Genomic DNA, 23,604 nt, shown 5'->3' with positions numbered 1-23,604 from the left:
TATAATACCACTAATTCATTATATAATATTCGTAAATCTGCGATCGGCATAGTCTGTATGCCTGGGTGAGGTGTGTATGTGGCAAACATGGGCCATGTAGGCCCTTCATTACTTAAAGGACCTAGCCTCACCCGTCGTAGTACATGCGGTAGGGCGCCTTCAAACCAGTTCTGATGCTCTTGATATGTGAGCAATATTTCATGATACTGGTATGCTTCGTGTCATACGGGTACGTTCGCAATGTCATAAGTGTCAAATGTGTGAGTTCGTTGGTCAGCCTCAGGAAAAGCAACCCAACAATAAAACGTTTCTGTTTGGTAGGCTTCAGTCGCTTCTATAATCAGAGTAACATCTCCGCCCTCTTCTGTAAGGCCATGCGCTAATAAATGTTGTGTAAGTGCATGTCTAGCATTTGCAGGAATGTCTATGGTATTAGCCATAGTCGTTTAGAGAAACAGAACACCAAAATAGGGGAAGTTTTTTTCCTTTTGTGAGTTCGAGCTCAGACAACCTACAGCCTAATTAGGTGTTACCTGTTCAGCTGAGGAAGATTCTCCCAAAGACCACGGACGTCTCCGTATAATGGTACTTAGGGTACCTTTTGTCTGTGAGACAGTGATAGTCAGGGTATCCGTAAATTAGTGCCTGAACACCATCGTTGGTGGTGCCATGTCGTAGTTTGGACTCTTGCTCTGAGCAAGACTGCTGGTCTCAGGATGACAGTACTTTCGTTTGTAGGTGACTAAGGGCCTCATTCTGACTTTGGCGGGCGGCGGAGGCCGCCCGCCAAAGTACCGCCGTCAGAATACCGCTGCGCGGTCAAAAGACCGCCGCAGTAATTCTGAGTTTCCCGCTGGGCGGGCGGGCGACCGCCAGAAGGCCACCCGCCCGCCCAGCGGGAAACCCCCTTCCACGAGGATGCCGGCTCCGAATGGAGCCGGCGGAGTGGAAAGGGTGCGACGGGTGCAGTTGCACCCGTCGCGATTTTCAGTGTCTGCTATGCAGACACTGAAAATCTTGGTGGGGCACTGCAGGGGCCCCCAGGGGCCCCACGACACCCGTTACCGCCAGCCAGGTTCTGGCGGTCAGAACCGCCAGAACCAGGCTGGCGGTAAGGGGGTCGGAATCCCCATGGCGGCGCTGCCTTCAGCGCCGCCATGGAGGATTCCTCAGGCCAGGGGAAAACCGGCGGGAAACCGCCGGTTTCCCTTTTCTGACCGCGGCTTTACCGCCGCAGTCAGAATTGGCCTGGATGCACCGCCAGCCTGTTGGCGGTGCATCCGCGGTCCCCGGCCCTGGCGGTCCATGACAGCCAGGGTCGTAATGACCCCCTAAGTCTCTTCCTACAACTAGTTGTAACTGTTGTCCAAACCTTACCGGCTTACTAGCAGTACCTCACCAGAAACACAATAGTAAAAGGTGATTTGTAGCAGTCGCTTACGCATGGACTCAAAGTAAGATCTCTCAGGGTTGTCGTGGTTAAACGGAAACTATCCTTTTCTCACAGATTTATTATGTCTCATACAAACAAAGGCAATAACACAGATGCAGTGAAGTTATAATAGTTTTTATTCAACATAACTGCAATTTGTGATAAGTTGCATGAACTGCAATGATTAGGATAATGAATATACCAAGCAACAGTATTGTGAAGAAGAGAGTCATTGTTTTAAAGACCCCCACCATTGTGCAATATATGAAAGAAATATATGTATATGTATAAGAATAGGTCTAACCTCCTACCTAAAAAGGAGAGCTGGGTTCGTTAAACCTAATCTGCCAAAGCCGTGTCCATGAGAGGAGCCCCCAACCCTCGTTACCTTGGAATGAGGTCTCTATCTCAGACTCCGCAGGGACACGAAGACTGGGTCAGCGTCAAGATGACTGCAGCATCGGTATCAGCAATGGTGGCGATGCCCTTTGGTCGGAATCCCTCTGATTATCTGTCTAAAGTGTGTTGTATTTAAACAGATCTACAAGGTCCCCTGACATAAGTGTTATTCATAACAATAGATAACAGGCATGCTTGGGACGGCAATTAATATCAACAATCCCTCGAAAGTATAGAGAGGGAAAATCCCTAAGTGTGAATACCTACTGTATGTTTGTCTTTCGTGCTTGATCTTGACGCCTTGGCGCAGTGACACTGATAATAGAACCCATAACAAGTGGCCTAACTATAAACAAGACCGCCATCTTAAAGGAAATAAATTATTAAATGGAGAAAGACAGAGCAAGCTAAGTAGGTTAAAAGTCACTGGGTGACGGGGGCACGAGTTTACAAGCCTATGGCTAAGCTAACTCCTGTTATCCCGTTAAAACAAACTAGGATTCACTACACCACAACACCCTCATCATAAACTCCCACTGAAATTGGCATGCAGGGATCCGCTCCCAAATGCATCTGTTCCTTCCTCACAAGAACCCAAAGGTTCAGGCTGCCACCCCTCACATGAAAGATCAAGAAACTGATTAGCGGTGTCCCACAAGAATTTTCCGTCACGCCTACTCTTTTCAACATTTACCTGACAGCATTTGGCAACATCATCCGATCACAAGACATCACTGTCATCTCATATGCTGATGACACCCAACTCATCCTCTCCCTGATGGACAAGACAAACAGCAGCAGAACTAACTTCACCAACTGCATGGCCATGGTAGCAGACTGGATGCAAACCAACTGCCTGAAGCTCACCTCCGACAACAATACCTCCCCATGGGATTTTACCTGGTGGCCGTCAGTGCGAACACCCACACTCAATGATGACGATAGACATCTAGGGATCATCCTAGATGACAAGCTCAACATGATGGCTGAAGTAAATGCAATGCGCACCTCCTGCTTTTATATGCTATGCATCTATTCGAAAGATCTTCAAATGGATGCCTCAGAACACCATATGGACCATCACACAAGAACTCATCACCAACAGGCTGGACTACAGGAACACTGTACACTAGTAATACAGATCTACATAGGTGAGAACAAATTGATTCACTTACCAAACATTTACCAAGAACCCAAGAGTAACAGAGAAACAACTGCTCTAAGTAAAGAAACACATATAAGGCAGAAGAAATGGGGGCGCAAACATTGAACTGGCAAGTAAAAGGGGCAAAATAAAAGCCTGGCAATGACAAGGAATATAAGAACTATAGCATACCTACAAAGCAATGGTCTCAAGGAAATGGCAGAGAACAAGCAGAGCAACATTAGCACTAGGAGCCTAAAAACGGTGACAAGGAAGACAGGGCTAGACTAAAGACTGAAGATGTTAGGACAGCACAAGGAGTCTTAGGGGGTGATTCCGATAGAGGCGGGAGGCGGTAGCCGCCTGCCTCGCGGGAACCGCCATATGGCCGCTCCGCGGTCGAAAGACCGCGGAGGCCATTCAGGCTTTCCCGCTGGGCTGGCGGGCGACTGCCAGGAGGCCGCCCGCTAGCCCAGCGGGAAACCCCTCCCCACGAGGAAGCCGGCTCCGAATGGAGCCGGCGGAGTGGGTATGTGCGACGGGTGCAGTTTGCACCCGTCACGTATTTCAGTGTCTGCATTGCAGACACTGAAATACACAGTGGGGCCCTCTTACAGGGGCCCCTGCAGTGCCCATGCCATTGGCATGGGCACTGCAGGGGCCCCCAGGGGCCCTGCGGCACCCCCTACCGCCAGCCTGTTCCTGGCGGGTGAACCGCCAGGAACAGGATGGCGGTAGGGGGTGTCAGAATCCCCCATGGCGGCGCAGCAAGCTGCGCCGCCATGGGGGATTCCAAGGGCAGCGGAAAACCGGCGGGAGACCGCCGGTTTTCCTTGTCTGACCGCGGCCAAACCGCCGCGGTCAGAATGCCCCGCGGGGCACCGCCGGTCTGTCGGCGGTGCTCCCGCCGACCCTGGCCCCGGCGGTCTGAGACCGCCGGGGTCAGAATGACCCCCTTAATGTTGTAACAAGCAAGGTGACATGAAGAGACTCAATAAGGCAGAAAAAGTGTGAGACTAAATAGGACAGGACAAGCTAAAGGATACTAGAAAATGTGACAGGCAAGAAACATAGACCACAAGGAAAACAAGATACCACACAAATGGGAAACATAACAACAAGGCAGATAAAATGATGAGCAGAAACATGCAGGTCTGGGAGCCGATACAGTAGACAGTGACAGAATTAAAGGGATTAAGCAAAGGGACAAGTGCATCAAAAGCAGTGATACAAGATAGGAAGCAAAGGGAAAATGTAGCACAAACTGAAAGAAACTAGGAAGTAAGTAGAAATAGAGCAGGTTTGCAACTGTACTGGAAGGCAGACTGACAACAGAAACATAGTACAGCAAAGTCAATACAAAGTGGAGAGAAAATCTGAAGCAAGCAGCTATGGAGCTGAACACTGTCCTTGACTGAGGCAAGGCAGAAATTGTTTAACGAACTAGGGAAATGAGTCTTGGTGCTCAAAGGTTAAGACATCAATAAAGGAATGAGGAGTTTTAGGCAACCTGAGCAATTACAGACAGTAGCAAGTCCAGAGTGATGTCACATAACCAGGTGCACAAGACTAGTCAGTGATGTGTGTAATTCCATTCTCTCACTAGTGCTGGAAGAGGGAATCCAGTGCTGAGTAAAATTAGGACTGGTAATACTGAGGCGAAAATTGAACAGTGAGTGCTAGGTATTTGTGAGTGCTTGCTAGCAGCTGTTACAAATGGGGTCTTTGGTTGGCAGTCAGGTTACCCCCTGTCCAAGCAAGGACCCTCACTCTAGTCAGGATAAAGGAGAATCACCTTCAGTTAACCCCCGCTCGACCCCTTGGTAGGTTGGCACGATCAGGCAGGCTTAACTTCAGAGACTAGGTGTAAAGTATTTCTACAAACACACACATTAATACAGTAAAAACACCACAAAATCACACAACACAGGTTTAGAAAAATAGCCAATATTTGTATAAACAGAACAAGATTAAAACAACAAAAATCCAACATACACAAGTCAAGTTATGAATTGTTAAAGATTAAACTTAAAAATAGCGCTTAGAAACACAAAATGCTTTGATGAAGTGTTAACACGGCATCGTGACGGAGTCGTTCCCAACAATCCGACACCAGTGTCACAGGATAAGGAGTCACGCAGACCCCCAGGTACAGTGCCTCAGTAAACTGTGAGACTAAGTCAGTGCATGAAGTCGGGGATTGCGGTGTCGTTGGATCCGAGGTGATGTTGGTTCCGGTGCTGTGGGGAGAAGGAGCTGAGGTGTCACAATGAGTCATCGGGTCCTTACTGCAGAGCAGTGGAGGTGAGGCGGCGTTGGTGTGAAGCGTTGAGTCTGTGCACTTCGAGGGGGGGTCGGTCACGACCTGGTGCAGCGACTTCCACTGAGTTGCGGACTTCGGCAGGGCTGCAGCGGTGTCGGGCATGCGAGGGTCGTCACACTATAGCGAGAACCACGGAGTTGGTTGCAGGTCGCATCACAGGATTTGGCAGCGGCGTCCATCCGGGGTCGACTGAAGTCGGTTTTCTTGGATTTTCACCAGCTTCTCCTTTCAAGGGCCCAGGGACTGGATAGGGCACCACTTGCCAGGATACGAGTCTCAGCAGAGAGTCCAGGTGCTGGTAGGGGAAGTCTTTTATGGCCCTGGGACTTCAGAATAGGTGGCAAGCTCAGTCCAAGCCTTTGGAGATTCTTCACAAGCAGGAATATACTACAAAGTCCAGTCTTTGTCCCCTTTCACAGGCAGAAGCAGCAACTGCAGGATAGCTCCACGAAGCACAGTCATAGGCAGGGCAACACTTCTCCTCAGCTCTTCAGCTCTTCTCCTTGGCAGAGGTTCCTCTTGATTCCAGAAGTGATCTAATTTTCAGTGGTTTAGGGGGCTCTTCTTATACCCCTTTCTGCCTTTGGAGCAGGCCTATTTCAAAGGAAAGTCTCTCTGTTTGTGAAATCCTGCCTTGCCCAGGCCAGACCCCAGACACACACCAGGGGGTCAGAGACTGCATTGTGTGAGGGCAGGCACAGCCCTTTCAGGCGTGAGTGACCACTCCTCCCCTCCCTCGTAGCACAGGTGGCTCATCATGATATGCAGCCTTTGTGTCACTGTCTAGAGAGAGGTGCAAACAGTCCAACTGTCAAACTGATCCAGACAGGGAATCCACAAACAAGCAAAGCCACAGAATGGTTTAAGCAAGAAAAGGCCTATTTTCTAAAAGTGGCATTTTCAAACACACAATCTAAAAACCAACTTCACTAAAAGATGTATTTTTAAATTGTGAGCTCCGAAACCCCAAACTCCACATTTCTATCTGCTCCCAAAGGGAATCTGCACTTTAATAGTATTTAAAGGCAACCCCCATGTCAACCTATGAGAGAGATAGGCCTTGCAACAGTAAATACCGAATTTGCCAGTATTTCACTGTTAGGGCATGTAAAACACATAAGTACATGTCCCACCTTTATCATACATTGCACCCTGCCCATAGGGCTACCTAGGGCCTACCTTAGAGGTGCCTTACATGTATGAAAAGGAAAGGTTTTGGCCTGGCAAGTAGGTACTCTTACGAAGTCGAATTGGCAGTTAAAAACTGCACACACAGACACTGCAGTGGCAGGTCTGAGCCATGTTTACAGGGCTACTAACGTGGGTGGCACAACCAGTGCTGCAGGCCCACTATTAGCATTCGATTTACAGGCCCTGGGCACCTCTAGTGCACAGTACTAGGGACTTACCAATAAATCAAATATGCCAAGCATGGAAAGCCAATTACACATACATCTTACATAGGAGCACTTGCACTTTAGCACTGGATAGCAGTGGTAAATTGCCCAGAGAAACAAAAACAGCAAAAACAGATTCCAGCACACATCAACAACCTGGGAAACAGAGACAAAAAGTTAGGGGAGACCACACCAAGGATGCCAAGTCTAACAGTAGCACATTCCAAGATCTGCAATGATCACAAACAAGTTTAGAATTTCCAACCTGTCCAACCTTGACCTTGAACTATGTGAGCAGAAATCGTACAGAGGTTTTGGACAAGTTCTGGTAGTGTGTTCCATGCTGCAATTGGTCTGTGAACAGAGACAGCAGCATGGAATCATAACACAGAGATTGTTAAAGGTCATAGATGGAGTATTAGTCCTGCAGTATTATAAACATGCATGAACTACTCCTTATTTCAATAAAACATTTCTGAGCCTAATCAGCCTATCAAGTTACAGATCTAGAGTCAGGACTCATTTCCTCTAAAAAATTTCCTTGGGAACATCATCACAAGACAGCTGTCAAAACACCTACAGGAGAATTTTCTCACAAGAGAATGTCAGTCTGAGTTCAGGCCTTGTGTGAAACTGGGTTGTTAGTTAACTGGGGTCTGAGTCCTAGTCAAGCAGCAACAACAATCCTTGTCAGGTTGAGGCACAAGCCAACCCCAAATAAACATGTGCTTAACCCTCTGGTAGCTTGGCACAGGGCAGTCAGGGTTAACTTAGAGGCAGTGTGTAAAGTATTTGCGAAAAACTTCAAATGGTAACACAGTGAACACACACAACAAAAGGATCCCAAACCAGTTTAGTAAAATCAAACAAAATGTAATAAATGAAACAAGACCAAAACAACAAATATCCAGCCAGTAGAACCGGAGTTATGAATTTTTTAAGATTTTAGAGTAAAATAGCGCCAAATAGCACAATGCGCCAACCACAGCTATCTGGTTGTGTGAGACAGGGAGAAAGTCATGACTCCAATGGAGCGTGGGCAGGATACAGGGATGAGGTAAGTCCTGCTGAAGGGTTACATTCTCCGTCCAACAGCAAGAGTCCCGTTCACTGTGGAGAGGGCTGTGAGGAGCAAGGAAACTTCATGGATGGTCATCAATGTGGAGTGAAGAGCAGGCTGTACTTTGCAGCCGGTCATTGCTGCAGCGTGAAGATCTAGTTGGCATTGCGGTGCTTGCAGTGTCGCTCGAAGTGAGTGGTCGATGCTGTAGCCTGAAGAGTGGGGCTGACAGAACTTTGTGCTGCTGGGCTGTGGGAGTGAGAAGGATTCAGCACTACATGGCAAATTTGCAGTTGTGAAGATCCCAAAAACTTTCATTCAGCTTCTTTGAGGCCACAACAAGGAACCAGGACTTAAGGCACACCACTTGGGAGTCAGTGGCTTACCATCTGGATATGGATTCTGATGGTTGGGGAACGTGTTCTGTCCTTGTGGCCTCAAAACAGGAGGCCAACAGATCAGCCCTTGAAGTCATTCTAGGACTTTTGGGTTCAAGAGATGCAAATTCAGTTCTTCTCACCCAGGCTGAAGACAGCAGGCAGCAGGGCAGCACAGTTGAGCAGCAGTTCCTTCGGAGTCACAGTCCAGCAAAGTGGCAGTCCTTTCAGCAGCACAGCAGTCCCTGGCAGAATATCCACATGTCCAGAAGTGTACTGAAGAGTTGGTGTCTGGGGTTCAGTATTTATTTGTGCCTTTTAAGTTGGGGGGAGGAGCTTCTAGAGGTTTCCCTTTGAAGTCCCAAGGGATCTTCCCTTCCCTGACTCCAGACTAACTACAGGTGGAGCGCAGCCCTTTGTGTGGAGGCACGACACAACCTATTCAAGTATATCTACTTCCTGCCTCCCATCCTGTCAGTGATAGCACATCAAAGCACACCCAAGCTCTTTATTTTGTGTGGCTATCTAGAAGCAATACACAAAGCCCAACTCTCTGCTACACCCAGACATGTGACAAGAGACAGGCTATAGGCACTAAATGGATAAGAGAGGAAAATGCCAACTTTCCAAAAGTGGCATTTTCAGAATTGTAATATAAAATCTGACTTCACCATAAATTAGTAGTGTTCACTACAGTTCAGCAAACATGAACTGGTTACCTACTCTCATTTGCAATCTACAGCGTATTAAATGTAAGAAGGTAACTTCAATTGTAGTCTCTGGGAGAGGCAGTAGTGAAAAACAAATGTAAACTTTTTTCACTACCAGGACAAGTAAAACTTGAAATTATATGGCCTATTTTCTAAATACACTGCACCCTCCCCTGTGGGATGTAATTTTATGGAGTAGGTTGTGGTGGGCATTAGGCAATAGGAGCATACTAGACCCAACCCAATGTATAATTTGGTTGTCCACAGTGGCATTGGCACACAGCTGTGAACATTAGATTAAGACTGGTTGTCACTCCTAACTACCAAGATAAAGGGCTTATTTTCAAGCCCCATGGTGCAGGGCAGCGCAGCAAGTGACCTTACTGTGCTGCCCTGCTCCACAGAGAAAGGTGCCATATCTACACGATACAGTGAATTTCTGTCCTCTCCCCCTGCGCTGGTGATCAATGGGCTGCCTACGAACAATACAGGCACCCTTGCACCATGATATGTCTCCTTGTTGCACCTCCCCTGTGGAGGCATAAGATTTTGATGCATTCCCAGGTTTACAAGTCTTGTAAATCTGAGAATGTGCTAAAACCCATGGGTGTTGCATCGGAAAACCCACGGCAACGGCCAAATGACACCTCCCTGATGCAGTGTAGGGCAACGCAGGGACATGCGCTGCATTGCACTTACACCATGTCTACAAGGCCTTGAAAAGCAATGTAGGTGGCTTTGTATGGCCTTTTAGATATGGGCATGCATATTGAACCACTGTTGTGCACCGGCGTCTCAAGGGGCTTGTAAATAAGCCCCTAAGTGTTTTGGTGACAAACTCTTGCAGGTAGATGGAGCCCTCTGGAAAAACAATCTTACTTTGAACATCAGGAAATCTGCCAGCCGTGCTCAGTTTAAAAGAAGGCTGAAGTTCTGCCTGTTTTTAGCTTGTTGTCTTTCCATGGTTTCAGCTATATCAGCACTGAGATGCTTCAGGTACTGGAGCCTTAAAATAACCCCTTGTCTTCCCTTGATCGTACCTGATAGCATACAAGAGAGAATGGTGTGGGGCCATGAGAGCGGAGCTAGGGATGGTGTTCAATTGTGCTTTTTTGTGCTAATATTTACACGTTCTTTTTTTCTCATTACAGAGACATTGTATACTACAACTGACTGCAATTAGATACCATTGCCTATATGTGCTACAAACAGTTTTGGCTCATCTGATAACATTAAATTTCCTCTTCTAATCTGGCAACAACCACACTAAAATAAGCAGATATTAGAGGAGGTGCGATTTTGAAAGGGGCTTTCAACTTTCTCCTGCTACTGTTGACAGATACAAGGTTAGTGTTCATGTTCGTACAATTCTGACAGGTCCCACTGCTCTCAGGATGCAAAGCACTCAGTGCTCTTGTGAGGTACATCCCCCATTGCTCCCCAGAGGCATATCGTCTAGTGTTCCCCTAAGGCTCATTAACCAGTGCTCTATTCAGGTACATCACTAAGTGCTCACCGGAGGCACATCACTCGTCCTCATCTGGTGCACGTCATCATGTGCTCCCTTGGCATATATGCTGTCCTGCTACACACCATCTTGCCCCTCAAATGCGTGTTACCTTCTTCCTACACATTATATCGTGCTCTACCTAAGTACATCACCTTTGTTCCTCCACACGCACAGTATTATTTGACACTGGTCCATTGTGTGCATCGATGCATATATCTAAGTTGGCCTGTGTGTATTAGAGGCTGTGTCTATGGTTGTGTAAGTTTGGGTGCATGCTCTGGTGTTCAGTGTACCTTTATGCAGTCCAACAAGGCAAGGATGAGTTTGCAAGAGTTATGACCTGTTTGTATCATGAGTGTTTCAAAGAGCAGAAACTCTTCTAACCTACATGTGCTGGCCACTTAACAACGACAAAAATATAACTTCAAATCTCTTGTGCCACTGTTTCTTTATTTTCTCTTTGATCTTGAATCTTACAGCTCCCAATGAGCTAAAGCTAGCAGCAGAGATCAGTTTCTCCATTTTTATATGTCTCACTCACAAGCGTGGAAACTTTAGTGTTTGCCATTTTTCACGACTAGCTCTGATTTTATCTGGCAGCAATTCACGAGCAAGCAGTTTAGAAACAACACTCTCCTAAGATTCATCTTCGTCTGGGTCTTCACAAAGAAACATCATTACTTTGTTTTCCAAAGTAGTAGAACTCTCTCAATGGGGTGACCTTAGGCTCAAAAAGTGATCTTTCGAAATATGTCACACAGTTCCCTCTAAAAATGAGCCTTTATTTTGTTCGTTTCGCCCTGTTAAATAAATATAGTAATTGCAGAATGCAACATTAAACGTGATTGACAGGTGAGGTAAGTGAGAAAACTTCACTGCTGACTTTGGTTTTTAGAACGTGTGACATCCACTGAATGAACTATTTGCATACCAACATGCTTATATTCCTGTTCCTGGGGTAAAAGTTGAAGCATTTCCTTGGAGATGAAAGACTCCATGAAAGAATGCTCCCTGCAGCATGCAGTGCTGTGAAACATGAACTGAAACATACAAATTGACGTCAGAGTACACTATGAGTCGCTACTGTAAACATGTAAGATTATTTCTCAGCAGCCACTGCCTTTATGGTAGGCCAAGCACGACAGAAGCAACGTTTTAATTTCTGTGCACATTAGGGTGACCACCTGGCACTGAGGCAAAATTCTGGACAGGACTGTAAAAAATTCAGGACAAAGGGTCAAAATTCAGGACAAAAATTCAGCACGAAGGGTCAAAATTCAGGACAAAAATTCAAGAACAAACGTCAGTTTTACAGACACACCCAAGAGAGGCCATGCCTCACTATGTTTTCAGTGCATTTATTTAATCTTTTCTAACATAGCACTATTTATTCACGGTGGTCTTTTTGTGATTGCCTCCTGGTATGCTACGTTCAGGTGTCACATGAGGTCCTTGTTCAATAGTAAATTAATGCCCTTCAGCACTGTCAAGGCCATCACGTACCCAAATCTACCCAATCTTTCTTAGAGAGAAAGCAACAACAACATTTTGATTATGTTTCTGAACATTTTAAAACCCCTGGCAAACAGTTTGAGGAACATTAAGATAATTAACCTTATGCTACTTAAACAAATCAAACAAAAACATCTGTCTCACCCCAACCGCCCATGGACTTTCAACCTAAATAAAATGTAATGAGGCAGGGCAGATGGTGTGGGTGACAGTCTTACATACACCTAATGTCAGGATGTGAGGTACCCACAACTTGACTGTAGTCTCACAGTACTAGAGTGTATGTCTGGGACTCTACATTTATCTCGGAACTGGGAGCCCGGACTACCAATCAAAAGTAACAAAAGAGGAGAATGAAATTGAGATCAAATGAGAGGTTGTTGCTAAGAACCAGATGAATAAGGAAGAGAAGATCAAGGTGGGACAATTCCTAAAATCAGACAGGATGGGTCCACCAAGACTATCGGAATGTATTGGGTACCTGGGGAGTTGTCTCTGCAGACAGGAGAGACACAGAAGGAAGAGGCACTGTCAAGTGGTTGAACAAGCAGCACCCACCCACCTTGCCAAACTCTTCTGGTGCAATGGTCCACTGTTCGTGCTCATGAAGGGTGAGCAGGGGCCAGACCCCTTAAAATGGTTTTGAAATTAAGCAAAAGCCAAACTAGTGATCTGGGTTATCCCTAAGTGTCAAGTACACATAGAATCTTCAAAATATTTGGGATGTAAATTCCCCAAACAAAATGTAGACATTTCAAAATGTAATTAGTGTTTCCTTTACATGTGGCACTGTTTTCCCCTTTATATACAGTTAGACCTCAGATTGAACTGGGAACCAGTTGCCTTTCGATACCTTGTGATTAATATCTACCACTCTCCCACTGATTTGCAGGATGGAAATCTCAGCAAACTGATAGAATGGGTGTACAGACCTTTCCTGCAACATTGAGACCACTCCAGGACTTCTGGTCATACTACCTGAATTATTGATGTGGATAAACCTCTGCAAAATATGGACAGGACTAAAGTACTGGACTTTCCCCACAACGTATCCCACAGCTGTCACTTTAAGTAAATTCATAGAGCTTCTTTGGGAATGCATTCCTCCCGTTGCTTTCCATTGGCTTTGTGGTTTGTAACTTACATTTCGTTGCTTTCAATTTGCTGGCTTTCTTTGTTTTAGGTTATGCAGCTTGAGTTCATCCCTTCCCTTGCCCAAACCTTATTTACAGTATCATTCCGAGTGCTCCCTTTTTGTAAACAGGCCTGTAAATCTTGTTCTCATCTCAACACATTTGCTGTGCATTCAAGGAACAAGGTCAAATGTCAAGCTCTGACTTTGGTGGGCACCTAGGGGCAGATTTATGGAAAGTGGCGCTACACTCAGTGCAGCACCACTTTCCCTGTGCCCCTTAACACCCTGCTACCGCCACCATGTGTGGGCTGTATTTAAAATACAGCGCACCATGGCACAGGCACAGAGTAGGGAGCAATAGCTTAATTGTTTTTGATGCTATTGATGTACTCTGCAGGAGCAGCACCAAACTGTTGGTGCGATTTCTGCATAGTACATAGGGGCCCATTCTGAAGAATGGAAGCCTCCTTTTAATGCCTGCTCTGAGCAGGTGTTAAAAGTGCCATAATAAATGGCGCAAGGAAATCTCATAGATTTTCTAACACCATTTTTTTGCCCCCTCCCCCCAAGGGGGGGAACGCCCCCTTTACATACATTATGCCTGGCACAGGCATAATATGGTACAAAGGGTTACAGAGTGGTGCAATGCATGCATTGCGCCACTCTGTAAATACGGTGTGGAGATTTCAGCCTTGTTGGGCCACATTAACATCAAAAATAATTACGTTAATGTGGTGCAAGGTGGCAATAGGGCATTATAAATATGCCCCTCAGTGTTTACTTTTCTTTCTCTGCCTTCACAGTGAGAGGGTTTATGCGACAATCTTGCTGGATAATGGGGTTAGGAAAGAGTTTTATCTATCACATGGCAAAATTTAAATATAAATATAATATAATATATATAATATTAAATATCAGAATTAGGAGTAGAAATGAAGCACATTTTTGGTAATTCTGAACTGTGCTGGAATCAAATGCCTTTATATGATTAAAACAAATCATTACATTAGGTGATGCAATTTCCACACATTATTGTCTGTGCACTGTAATTTTATTTGACAAATTGCATGTCTGAGTAATGTAATGGTCATTTCAATCAAAAACGTGTTCTCTGTTATGGCAGTGTGTTACCACACCATGCATACCCCACTCTACTCTGCACCACTCCACACCACTGCACCCTACTCTGCATCACTCCAGTTTACACCACTCCATGCCACTGGAATCTGGGGCACTGCACTCTTCTCCACTCCACTCTATACCACTGCACTCAATGCTACTTCACACTATGCCTCTCTACTCTGTACCACTCCACTCTATGCCAATGCACTTTACGCCTCTCTACACCACTGCACTCTGTGCCTCTGCACGCTATACCACTCCAGTCTAGGCAACACCAATCTAGTCCGCTCAACTCCACTCTATGCCACTCTGCAACACTGCACTGAGCACCACTGCACTCTATGCCAATACACTCTATGCTAGTGCATTTTACTCTGTAACATTCAACTCTATGCCCCTGCACTCTACATCAATACACTGTACGTCACTCTAATCTACTCTATGCCACGGCACTCTACACCACTTTACTCTATTCCATCAAATTACATGCACTCTATGCAACTCCACTCTACCTTGTACCTCTCCACTCCACGGCACTTCACTCTACTGTGAAACAATCTACTTTACGCCACTGCACTCTGCGCCACTGCATTCTATACCACTGCACTATATCCTACAGCACTCCACTCTATGCCACTGCACTTTACAGCACTATATCCTGCTCTGCACCATGCTACACTACTTCACTCTGCAATACTCTAAACCACTGCACTCTATGCCACTGCACCGCTCTACACTACTGCATTCTCTGCCACTATATTGTATTCCACTTTACTCCACAGCACTCTATTCCACTCTACTCTGCCCCATGCAACTCTATGCCACTGCACTCCATGCCGATGCACTCTGAACAACTGCACTATATGCCACTGCCCTTTACTCTGCACCACTGTACTCTACGCCACTGCTCTATGTACCACTCTCTTTCACTCTACATCACAGCACGGGCACTCTACTCTGCAACAGTGCACTCTCCACCACTATACTCTACACTGCTCTATTTCGTGCTACTGCATTCTGCACCACTGCACTCTGCAGCACTATACTCTATTCTGCACTGCACCACTCTACACTACTCCACTCTGCACCATTCTACTCCACTGCACTCTACGCCATGTAAGTCTACTCTGCACTGTATGCCACTGCAGCACTCTACACTACTGGACACTCTGCCACTCTATTGTATGCCACTCTATTCCACTGCATTCTATGCCACTCTACTCTGCCCAATGCCACTGTATGCCACTGCACTCTAACCTGCACTGTACACTACTGCCCTCTACTCTGCACCACTGTACTCTATGCCACTGCTCTCTGTGCCACTCTACACTACTGGACTGACACTCTACTCTGAACATTGCACTCTCAGCCACTGCACTCTACACCACTCTACTCTGTACTACTGCATTCTACGCCACTGCACTCTATGCCACTCTACTCTGCATCACTCCACTCTATGCCACTGCACTCTACAGCACTCTACTCTACTCTGCACTGCACCACTCTACACTTCTCCACTCTGCACCACTCTACACTACTGCATTCTCTGCCACTCTATTGTATGCCACTGTACTCCACTGCACTCTCTGCCCCATGCCACTCTATGCCACTGCCCTCCAATGCACTCTAAACAACTGCACTGTACCCCATTGCACTCAGCTCTGCACCACTGTGCGCTGCGCCACTGCTCCTAGTCCAATCTACACCACTATGCCACTAACTTTTAGTCATGCTGAACAACATGTATAACATGGCTAAAACACATTAACAAAGCCAATAACTCTTGCATAGACGTGACCTATTGGCTTTGCCAATGTTTGTTAGTACTATCAGGTACCGAGGTCCCTGAAAGAGCTGTGAATGTGTCAGTCCCTATTTTAAACACTCATTTTTTATAAAGGCTGCTACAAAATGGCTAAATACATTTTGGTTAAATAAAAAGAGTCCTTCTAAAATACAGATTTAAATAATATACGGTTTATACCCAGTAGTAACTTTTTTTAATAACAGCCCAATAAAACCACACATTCCACAGCTCACCTTGGAACAGTACCTCTCTGAAAGAAAATATCTTTGTCATCAGAAAGCTTCAGGTGACACCTTTGATTAAAGTAAGTGCAGCTTTCCAAATCCCTTTACATTTGCAGATTTACCATTTACGCACATTTGCGTTTCTTTAGGGAAGGAGACATCATGGCAAGAAAGTCTTTTCTTATCTGTCTGTCCCTCCCTCCATAAGAGCACACAAGACTCCTTGCCCTTTAATCCAGCTGGAGAAACTGATCTGTCATAATTACATTTTGTCCTTTAGGTGAAAGGCTAAAATTACAGACAAATGCTGTCCGTTAAGCCTTTCATCACGGACAACGGACTGCAGGGAGAAATTACGGGCAGTCCATGAAAATTACGGACGGGTGGTCACCCTAGTGCACATGCTATCATCATAGTCTTAAAAGAATTGCCTGAGATGATTCACTGGCAATGGACAGATACATATATCACCACTCAAATTTGTTTGTCATTTTTTCCAGCTGGCAAATGATCAGTAACCCATTATAGCACCTGTTTTTTCAGAATTTTACAGGTGTGGGGCATTGAAGTTCATTGTTGCAACAAAAAAGTGCCCCAGAAATGTGAAATTGCCAGGTTACTGTTCAGTAAGCAAAGCCCCGCTCTGCTCCCATCCATAGTGCTGGTCGATCCTCTAACATTACTCTGAAGTTTCAATCAATAGTGGGTGTACACAGAAAGGCCGTTACTTACATCCACAAGAGTCTGAACGTGGGCTGTAACGCTGGCAGGAGAAATGGGTTATTTCCTTTTGCTGTAAATTTCCAGCACCTATCATTTTTTGCTCAAAACGTTGATTTATAATTAAGAATTAGATCCAGCAGGCCAAATTCTTCCACTTCATAGCTGTTGCACCTCTAAATTGTGGATGCACCAGAAACAGGTACAGAAACAAAGGGCCTCATTTACGAGGCCCTAGCGTCCCACTGCATTATCAGAGCGTCATTTCTTTTGACGCTCCAGTGGCACAGAGTGCTGGCCCATATTTACAAGGCCACGCAGTCACCTTGCATGGCTTTTCATGGCCTTGTAAATATGGACACCTTTCACGCATGAAAGGGGCGTTTCATGGGTGTTGCAGTGGGTGTACCCACACAACAACCATGGAATCGAACGGAAGGTGCAAGGGTACCTGCCTTGCGTTAGGCTGAAATTTATGTGCCAGCACAGAGGACAAGGACAGGAATGCACCCTATCTTATAGATAAGGCGCATTCCTGCCCTTTTATTGTCATGCAGGGCAGTGCAGCAAAAAGGCTTGTTACATCAAACGCAATGTGAAGTACATTCTCGCGTTCAAGATTGTGCACTAGCGGGACCACGTGGTTCATATGCGCGTGGCCATCTTGTTTTCCACTTTTTCACTGTTTATGGTGCTGGGCCTGTTTTTTTCAATCCTTCCTTTTCAATCCTCCACCGTTCTAATTAATCTACTCCTTATTTGTATTTATTGTAATACAGCTTCCTTTTGTGGCTGACTATTTGATGTTTTTTTTTTTCATTTCTTTCCTGCTTTTTGTGACTCTTTGTATATTTTTACCTTATTTCTTTTCTTCCTTCCTCTTCATCCTGTTTCTTTTCTTCTTCACCCCACTACCTAGCACCATGGCCAAGCAGGGCAGTGCTGGTGAACAGGGAGCGGTAGCGTCAGGTTGCCCAGGCAGCCAGCAGCAGTCATCTACTTTGTGGGCAGCGGCACCACCAAGGGCTGCTGCCTCAGCCCATCTTTAGTGAGACGGAGGAGACAGCACTGTTTGTTTTTGTGCAGCGCAACCTCGCCTCCATGCTGGCAGCATGCGGCAGGCCTGGGAGCGTTTACCCCCTGTGGGAGCATCAGCTGCACTGGGCTAGGGTGCGCTGCTGTGTCCAACGTACCACCCAGGTCCAGGGCACCACCCAGCAATAGATGCACCGCTGGGCAGGCATCAACCGTGAGCTGGACCTGCTCGACCTCCTAAGCACTGATATTCTGGGGCTACATGAGTATTAATTATATTATGTGCTGTGTTTGTGTTCTACAATGCTAACCTTTTTTCCCGAAAAGCATGCTGCTAACACTCAGAAGTAAATTATGTTTAGGCTACATTAAGAATATTATTATGTCATCCAGTTCTAGCTAGGCAGGTGTTTGGTGCTACATAATCATATTCTTCGGCGCTCGGTTAGACTTATTATTTAAGAAGCTATTGCAATGCATACTGCTCTGTCCTACGGTTACCGTAGTGAATTAGTGATGTCAGTGAGTTAGGGTTCTCTGTGAATTTCTTTATATAGTTCATACAGTCCCAAGCAATTTTACAGTGATGTGTAGTCTTAGTATGCATCTATGCATTACAAGAAAGGAAGACTGAGCTGGTCCATCAAGGGGGTTGAGAAATGAGAATAGAATTAAAGATTATTCATTGCAATGGTTTGGTTTCAAATGTAGTTTTTGTTAAGGAAATTAGAAATAGGGATTTTAGGAGTATAGCCAACTCAATGATAGTCAGTCATACTAGTTACCATAGGCGATCTGATTTAGATAAGTACAATGTTACTGCGTTTGCCTGTTGTAATAATTTTGTGGAGATTAACTGTACCACTAATCCATTTTTTAAATTTCTTTTTTTCTTATATTAGCAGCCAAGGGCAAGAAGAGGGGCACCACAGAGACTGGTCCCGCAGGAGCTGGGGAGGCACCGACCACCAGCACCAATGCCGCAGGCTCTGCTTATCCCAGTAAGTCTTATTATTTAATATTATTATTATTATTATTTCCTTAACTTTTACCTCTTTCCACTATAATACTACTTTTAATTTTGCCTTGTTTACTTTTTTATACTGTCTTCTTTTTTCTAATTCCCCTATCAAATTTTGTTTAATTCCTGTTAACCCTGCATTTTCTTTTTTTCTGTCTTTCATTTACAATTTTGATTCCACCCCTTCATTGTGCTTCAATGATTTCGAGTCATCATCATCATGAGCTATAGCTCTGTCCCTCCATTACGTAAAGTTTTTGGTTGGCTTGACTACCTAGCTTTTCCAACATTGTGAACCAACAAAATACCCAGGGGCATATTTATACTCTGTTTGTGCTGAATGTGCGTCAATAATTTCGACGCACATTCGGCGCAAACCTTGCACCATATTTAAACTTTAACGGCCAAGCCTGCAGACGTCAAAATTCCTCCGTGTGCGTCATTTTTTGGATGCGAGAAACTGCCTTGTGTTAATGACATGCAAGGTAGGCGTTCCCAAAAAATGACTTTAAGGCCTGTGCACCTTATTTATACTCCTGCGTCATTTTGACGCACAGGAGGAGGCGGGCCTTAAAAAACTGCGCACAGACTGATGTGCGCCGTTTTTTAACGCCTGGGTGAGGGCAGGCGTTAAGGGCCCTGTGGGCTCACTTCCATGGTCTCTGACCATGGAAGGAGCCCATAGGTGCCCTTCCCTGCCCCCAGGGACACCCCCTGCCACCCTCGCCCACCCCTGGAGGACACCCATGGATGGGGTGACCCATCCCAGGTAAGTACAGGTAAGTTGAGGTAAGTTTTTTTTTTTTTTTTAGTGGCATGGGGGGCCTAACTTGGGCCCCCCTACATGCCACTGTGCCCAATGGCCATCCCAGGGGACAGATGGCCATTGGGCAAGGGGGCATGAATCCTGTCTTTGCTAAGACAGGAGTCATTTCAATGGGGGTTGTGCATCACAAAATGGCGCAAGTCTGGTTTGAGGCATGATTTTTGCCTCAAACCTGACTTGCACCATTTTTTGACGCACAACCCCCATTTTCCCCTACGCCGGTGCTGCCGGGTTTGAGTCATTTTTTTTTTTACTCTGACCAGTTTGCCGCACCGGCTTATGACATTCCTTAAATAAGGCGCCCGCATGGTGCGTAGGAATGGCGTTAGCCACTGGATTGCGTCAAAAAGTATAAATATGGGCCCTAGAGTGACATTTTTGATAGAAGATATTGCAGTGCTAACTGAAGTGTAACAATGTATTGTGGTTGCATTTTTATGATTAAAAAAATTAAGAGGAGGTGTACCTCACATTTAAAAACTGTATAAGGTTTTTTTTCTAGCCATATAGACCACCAGTGGAGCCAGCTCATGTTCCACTGCAAGACCAGATGGAGCAGAGGGAGAAGCGGAGGCAGGGAGGCGTGGTGGTAAGTCACATTGCTTGCTTATTTTTATTATTACTCACTAGCTACAAGAGTGTCATCATGATTGTGAACCCCCGCATTACAGCTACAGCAGTGGTTGGGTTTCTTGTGGCCTTTTCAATCTGCAATTCAGCAAAAGCACAAATAATGTTAGCTAAAAATGATGGCTCAATGGAAATGGGAAAGAACAGAAGGTTGAAAGAAAGGATGGGTGAAATGAGTGAAAGGAACAGATGCGTGCGTGGGTGGGTGAAAGGATGTGTGGGTGAGTATTGAGCAAATGGATGGGGAAAAGATTAATAAAAAAAGGATGGATAGTGGATACTGAATGGATGGATAATGGATTGGGAATTATGGTGAAAGACTGGATGAGAGAAAGTAAAACTTGGGTGGCTATGGGTGAATATAGTAGAGATAATTAAAAAATTAATAATTGCTTGAATTAATAAACAAGAGGGTTCTTCTGAAGAGGGCAATGCTGCTCACCTACTTCGGTTACTTTATGTTTTATGGTTATCAAAGATATGGTTCAAAGTGTGGGGTATTTTAATTTGTTTTCTATCCCTTGACTCACTTTATTTGTTAAACGAGGCAGATATGTATCCCATCCATGATCATCATTCATCAACCCCCTTCCGCCCATGGCATGTTGCCATCCATAACCGAAGAAGTGCAGTATGGTTCAATTCATGCCTTCAAAATTTGCTCTGCAATGTGCCTCTGTTTCAGTTAATGCAGCATTTACAAAGTTTTCAATGCATTGCCCTTTGCCCACTCAATCACTGGGTCATATTACATCATAACGTTAAGAAGCCTGAGACCAGACTACCACAATGACAGTATTTGACACACAACAAAGAAGAACTGACAGAAAAATGAAAACAACAATATCAACTTCTTCTGAGTAAAGGTCAGGAGCTAGTATTTAAAAACTATACTTAGGAAATTTAATTATGGAGTTCGGAGACGTTGGCTCAGAGTTAAGAGTGGTTAGACAAGGTTAAGCGTTTACGCAACACACAATACAACAGGCCTTAATGATGATGTTGATGGGGTCGGTATAGAATATTGCTTAGGTAATAGAAGGTCATGCTGTGAGTTAGTGATGCTTTCACCACGTCCGCCCCACCAAGTGTGCAATCCATGCATGGTCTAAAATTAAATTACACTGCCCTGGGGAAGAGGGTTAAGGGGCTTGATGAATGAATGGGAAAGGGGATTTGGGAAAAAGTGTGACAAAGACAAACACTACACAAAAGAAACCATGACAATATTTATTGGGGTGTCGAACAGCACAGCATCATCAATCTGTTGTGGAAGGAATTGATGAAGGGATACGTATGACACAGTTCAGTTAAATGCATTGCAAACCATCCTTCTTCTGCCCCAAAGAGACCCAAGATAGTGTATCTCTAAATGTTATGCCTTGTAGGTTTGAAAAATACACATTTTGGAGGACTGAAGTTAATCCACCCAGGGCTAAAAATTATGATTGTTAAAAAGAAAATTATACTGTATTGTCAAATTAGTCGGTGCATCTCCATTCTTCTTGGAATGTCCGTCACTCTTGGGTGCCTGGCTGAACCTGTCCAGTAGGTAAGCTGGAGTCTTAAGCTTTCACCAAGTTTTGTTCATGCAGGAGATGACTAGAAGAAGTTCTGCATATTGAAAAAACAGTAAGTGTATCATAGAGCAAAGGAGAAGGACAAAAGGAAGCAAAGTAAGCTTCACGAGGAGTCAGGAGTGTACCAAGAAGACTCAGAGGCAGAGGAAGAACATAAAAGAAGTTTGACGTTTAAGCCAGCAATGCAGCAAACACATATCAGCATTGCCCAACAATGTATCTCTCTCCAGTCCTCAGAGCTGAGTGAGTACTTGGCCTCAGAGTCTTCCCCATCATCATGGTTTCTCTTTGAAGTTGATAACTTTTTAGCTATTGAGTTAGTACCGCCCTCAGTCCTTCCATCCTCTTTCTCCTGATTCTGAGGAGCTCCATCACAGTCTCAAACCGGACGAGGTAGACATGTATAGTCAAGTGCACTGCTGTTGAAGAACAAATACAGAAACAGAACTGGAGTATTTTGTATAGATTTACGTTTGGTAACTAAAGTGACTGGTCTGGTTCAGTGACTTGTCTGGTCTGAGAAACTAGAAAAAAGAAGTGGAACCTGCTGGTAAATTTCACTAAATTTGAAAGACCAATCACTTTCAGGAAGAATTTATCACCCATTAGCCCCCAAACATTGCACATCATCAGAATCAAGTTTGCAGATTTGTTGAACTCCCTCCCTTACTGTCAGCCACCACATACATCATCAATCATCACTCAATATATCACCACTCATTGGTGCAATAGTTAGCAGTTAGTACCTCTTTCAATCCAAGCATGTGGTTGAACAAAAATATTATCTCCTCCATTGGTAGCAAGTAGCAACACATCGAAATTTGGCATTGGCACTGGCAGTCTTTTAATCAATGATCCTACAGGACAGCCCTGCTATATGATGTAAAAAAAAAGGATAGGCAATGGCATGTGAGGGAGGCAGACAGTGACTCCAATGTCTTGAAGGGAATGTGGGGGCTTCTTCACTGCACACGAGTCCAACTCCAATCCAGCCATGTAATAATATGTGACAAAAAAATGGTGGGGCAGCATAAATCCGACACAAACATAATGTTCCAGTAGCAATTTTCTTTTTCTTTTTTTTTTTGGCAAAGAAAGAAAGAAGTTCAACGAGAAATAATTAAAAAGTTCTATGGTGGCACTACCATCCTCAGTCCTAGAAGTAAAGTTCATCCTCGTGTTTCGGGAACAGTGTAATTAGATTATATAAAATGCTGGTTCATTTTGATGATGGTCAATTTGTCCACATTTTGAGGTGAGACACTGGTCCTTCTCACTGAGACAACTGCACCAGCTGCATTGAACATACATTCAGCAGTCATGCTGGTTATAGGACAAGCCAGATACGTTATTGCCAGCCTGCTGAGCTTTGGCCATTGGTGGATCTTCCCATACCAATACATTAATGGGTTTTGACCCTCATACACTTCTTTTGGGTCATCCAGATACTCCTGACACATCCTCTGAAATGTCATTGGTGCTGCCACTTGCTCATTCTCTTTTGCCTTCGCCTCTGCCATGTGAAACCAAGCCACTGTAATGGTCGGGTCTGATTCTTCAGATGCTCTTGTTGTCAGTGTTCTTGTTGCTGGTGTTGGCTGTTATGAGACAAGACTGCCCTCTCTGGAAATTGAAAGCGG

This window comes from Pleurodeles waltl, chromosome 5 (assembly GCF_031143425.1).
Source record: "Pleurodeles waltl isolate 20211129_DDA chromosome 5, aPleWal1.hap1.20221129, whole genome shotgun sequence".
NCBI classification, from domain to species: domain Eukaryota; kingdom Metazoa; phylum Chordata; class Amphibia; order Caudata; family Salamandridae; genus Pleurodeles; species Pleurodeles waltl.
This window is presented reverse-complemented; position numbering follows the sequence as displayed.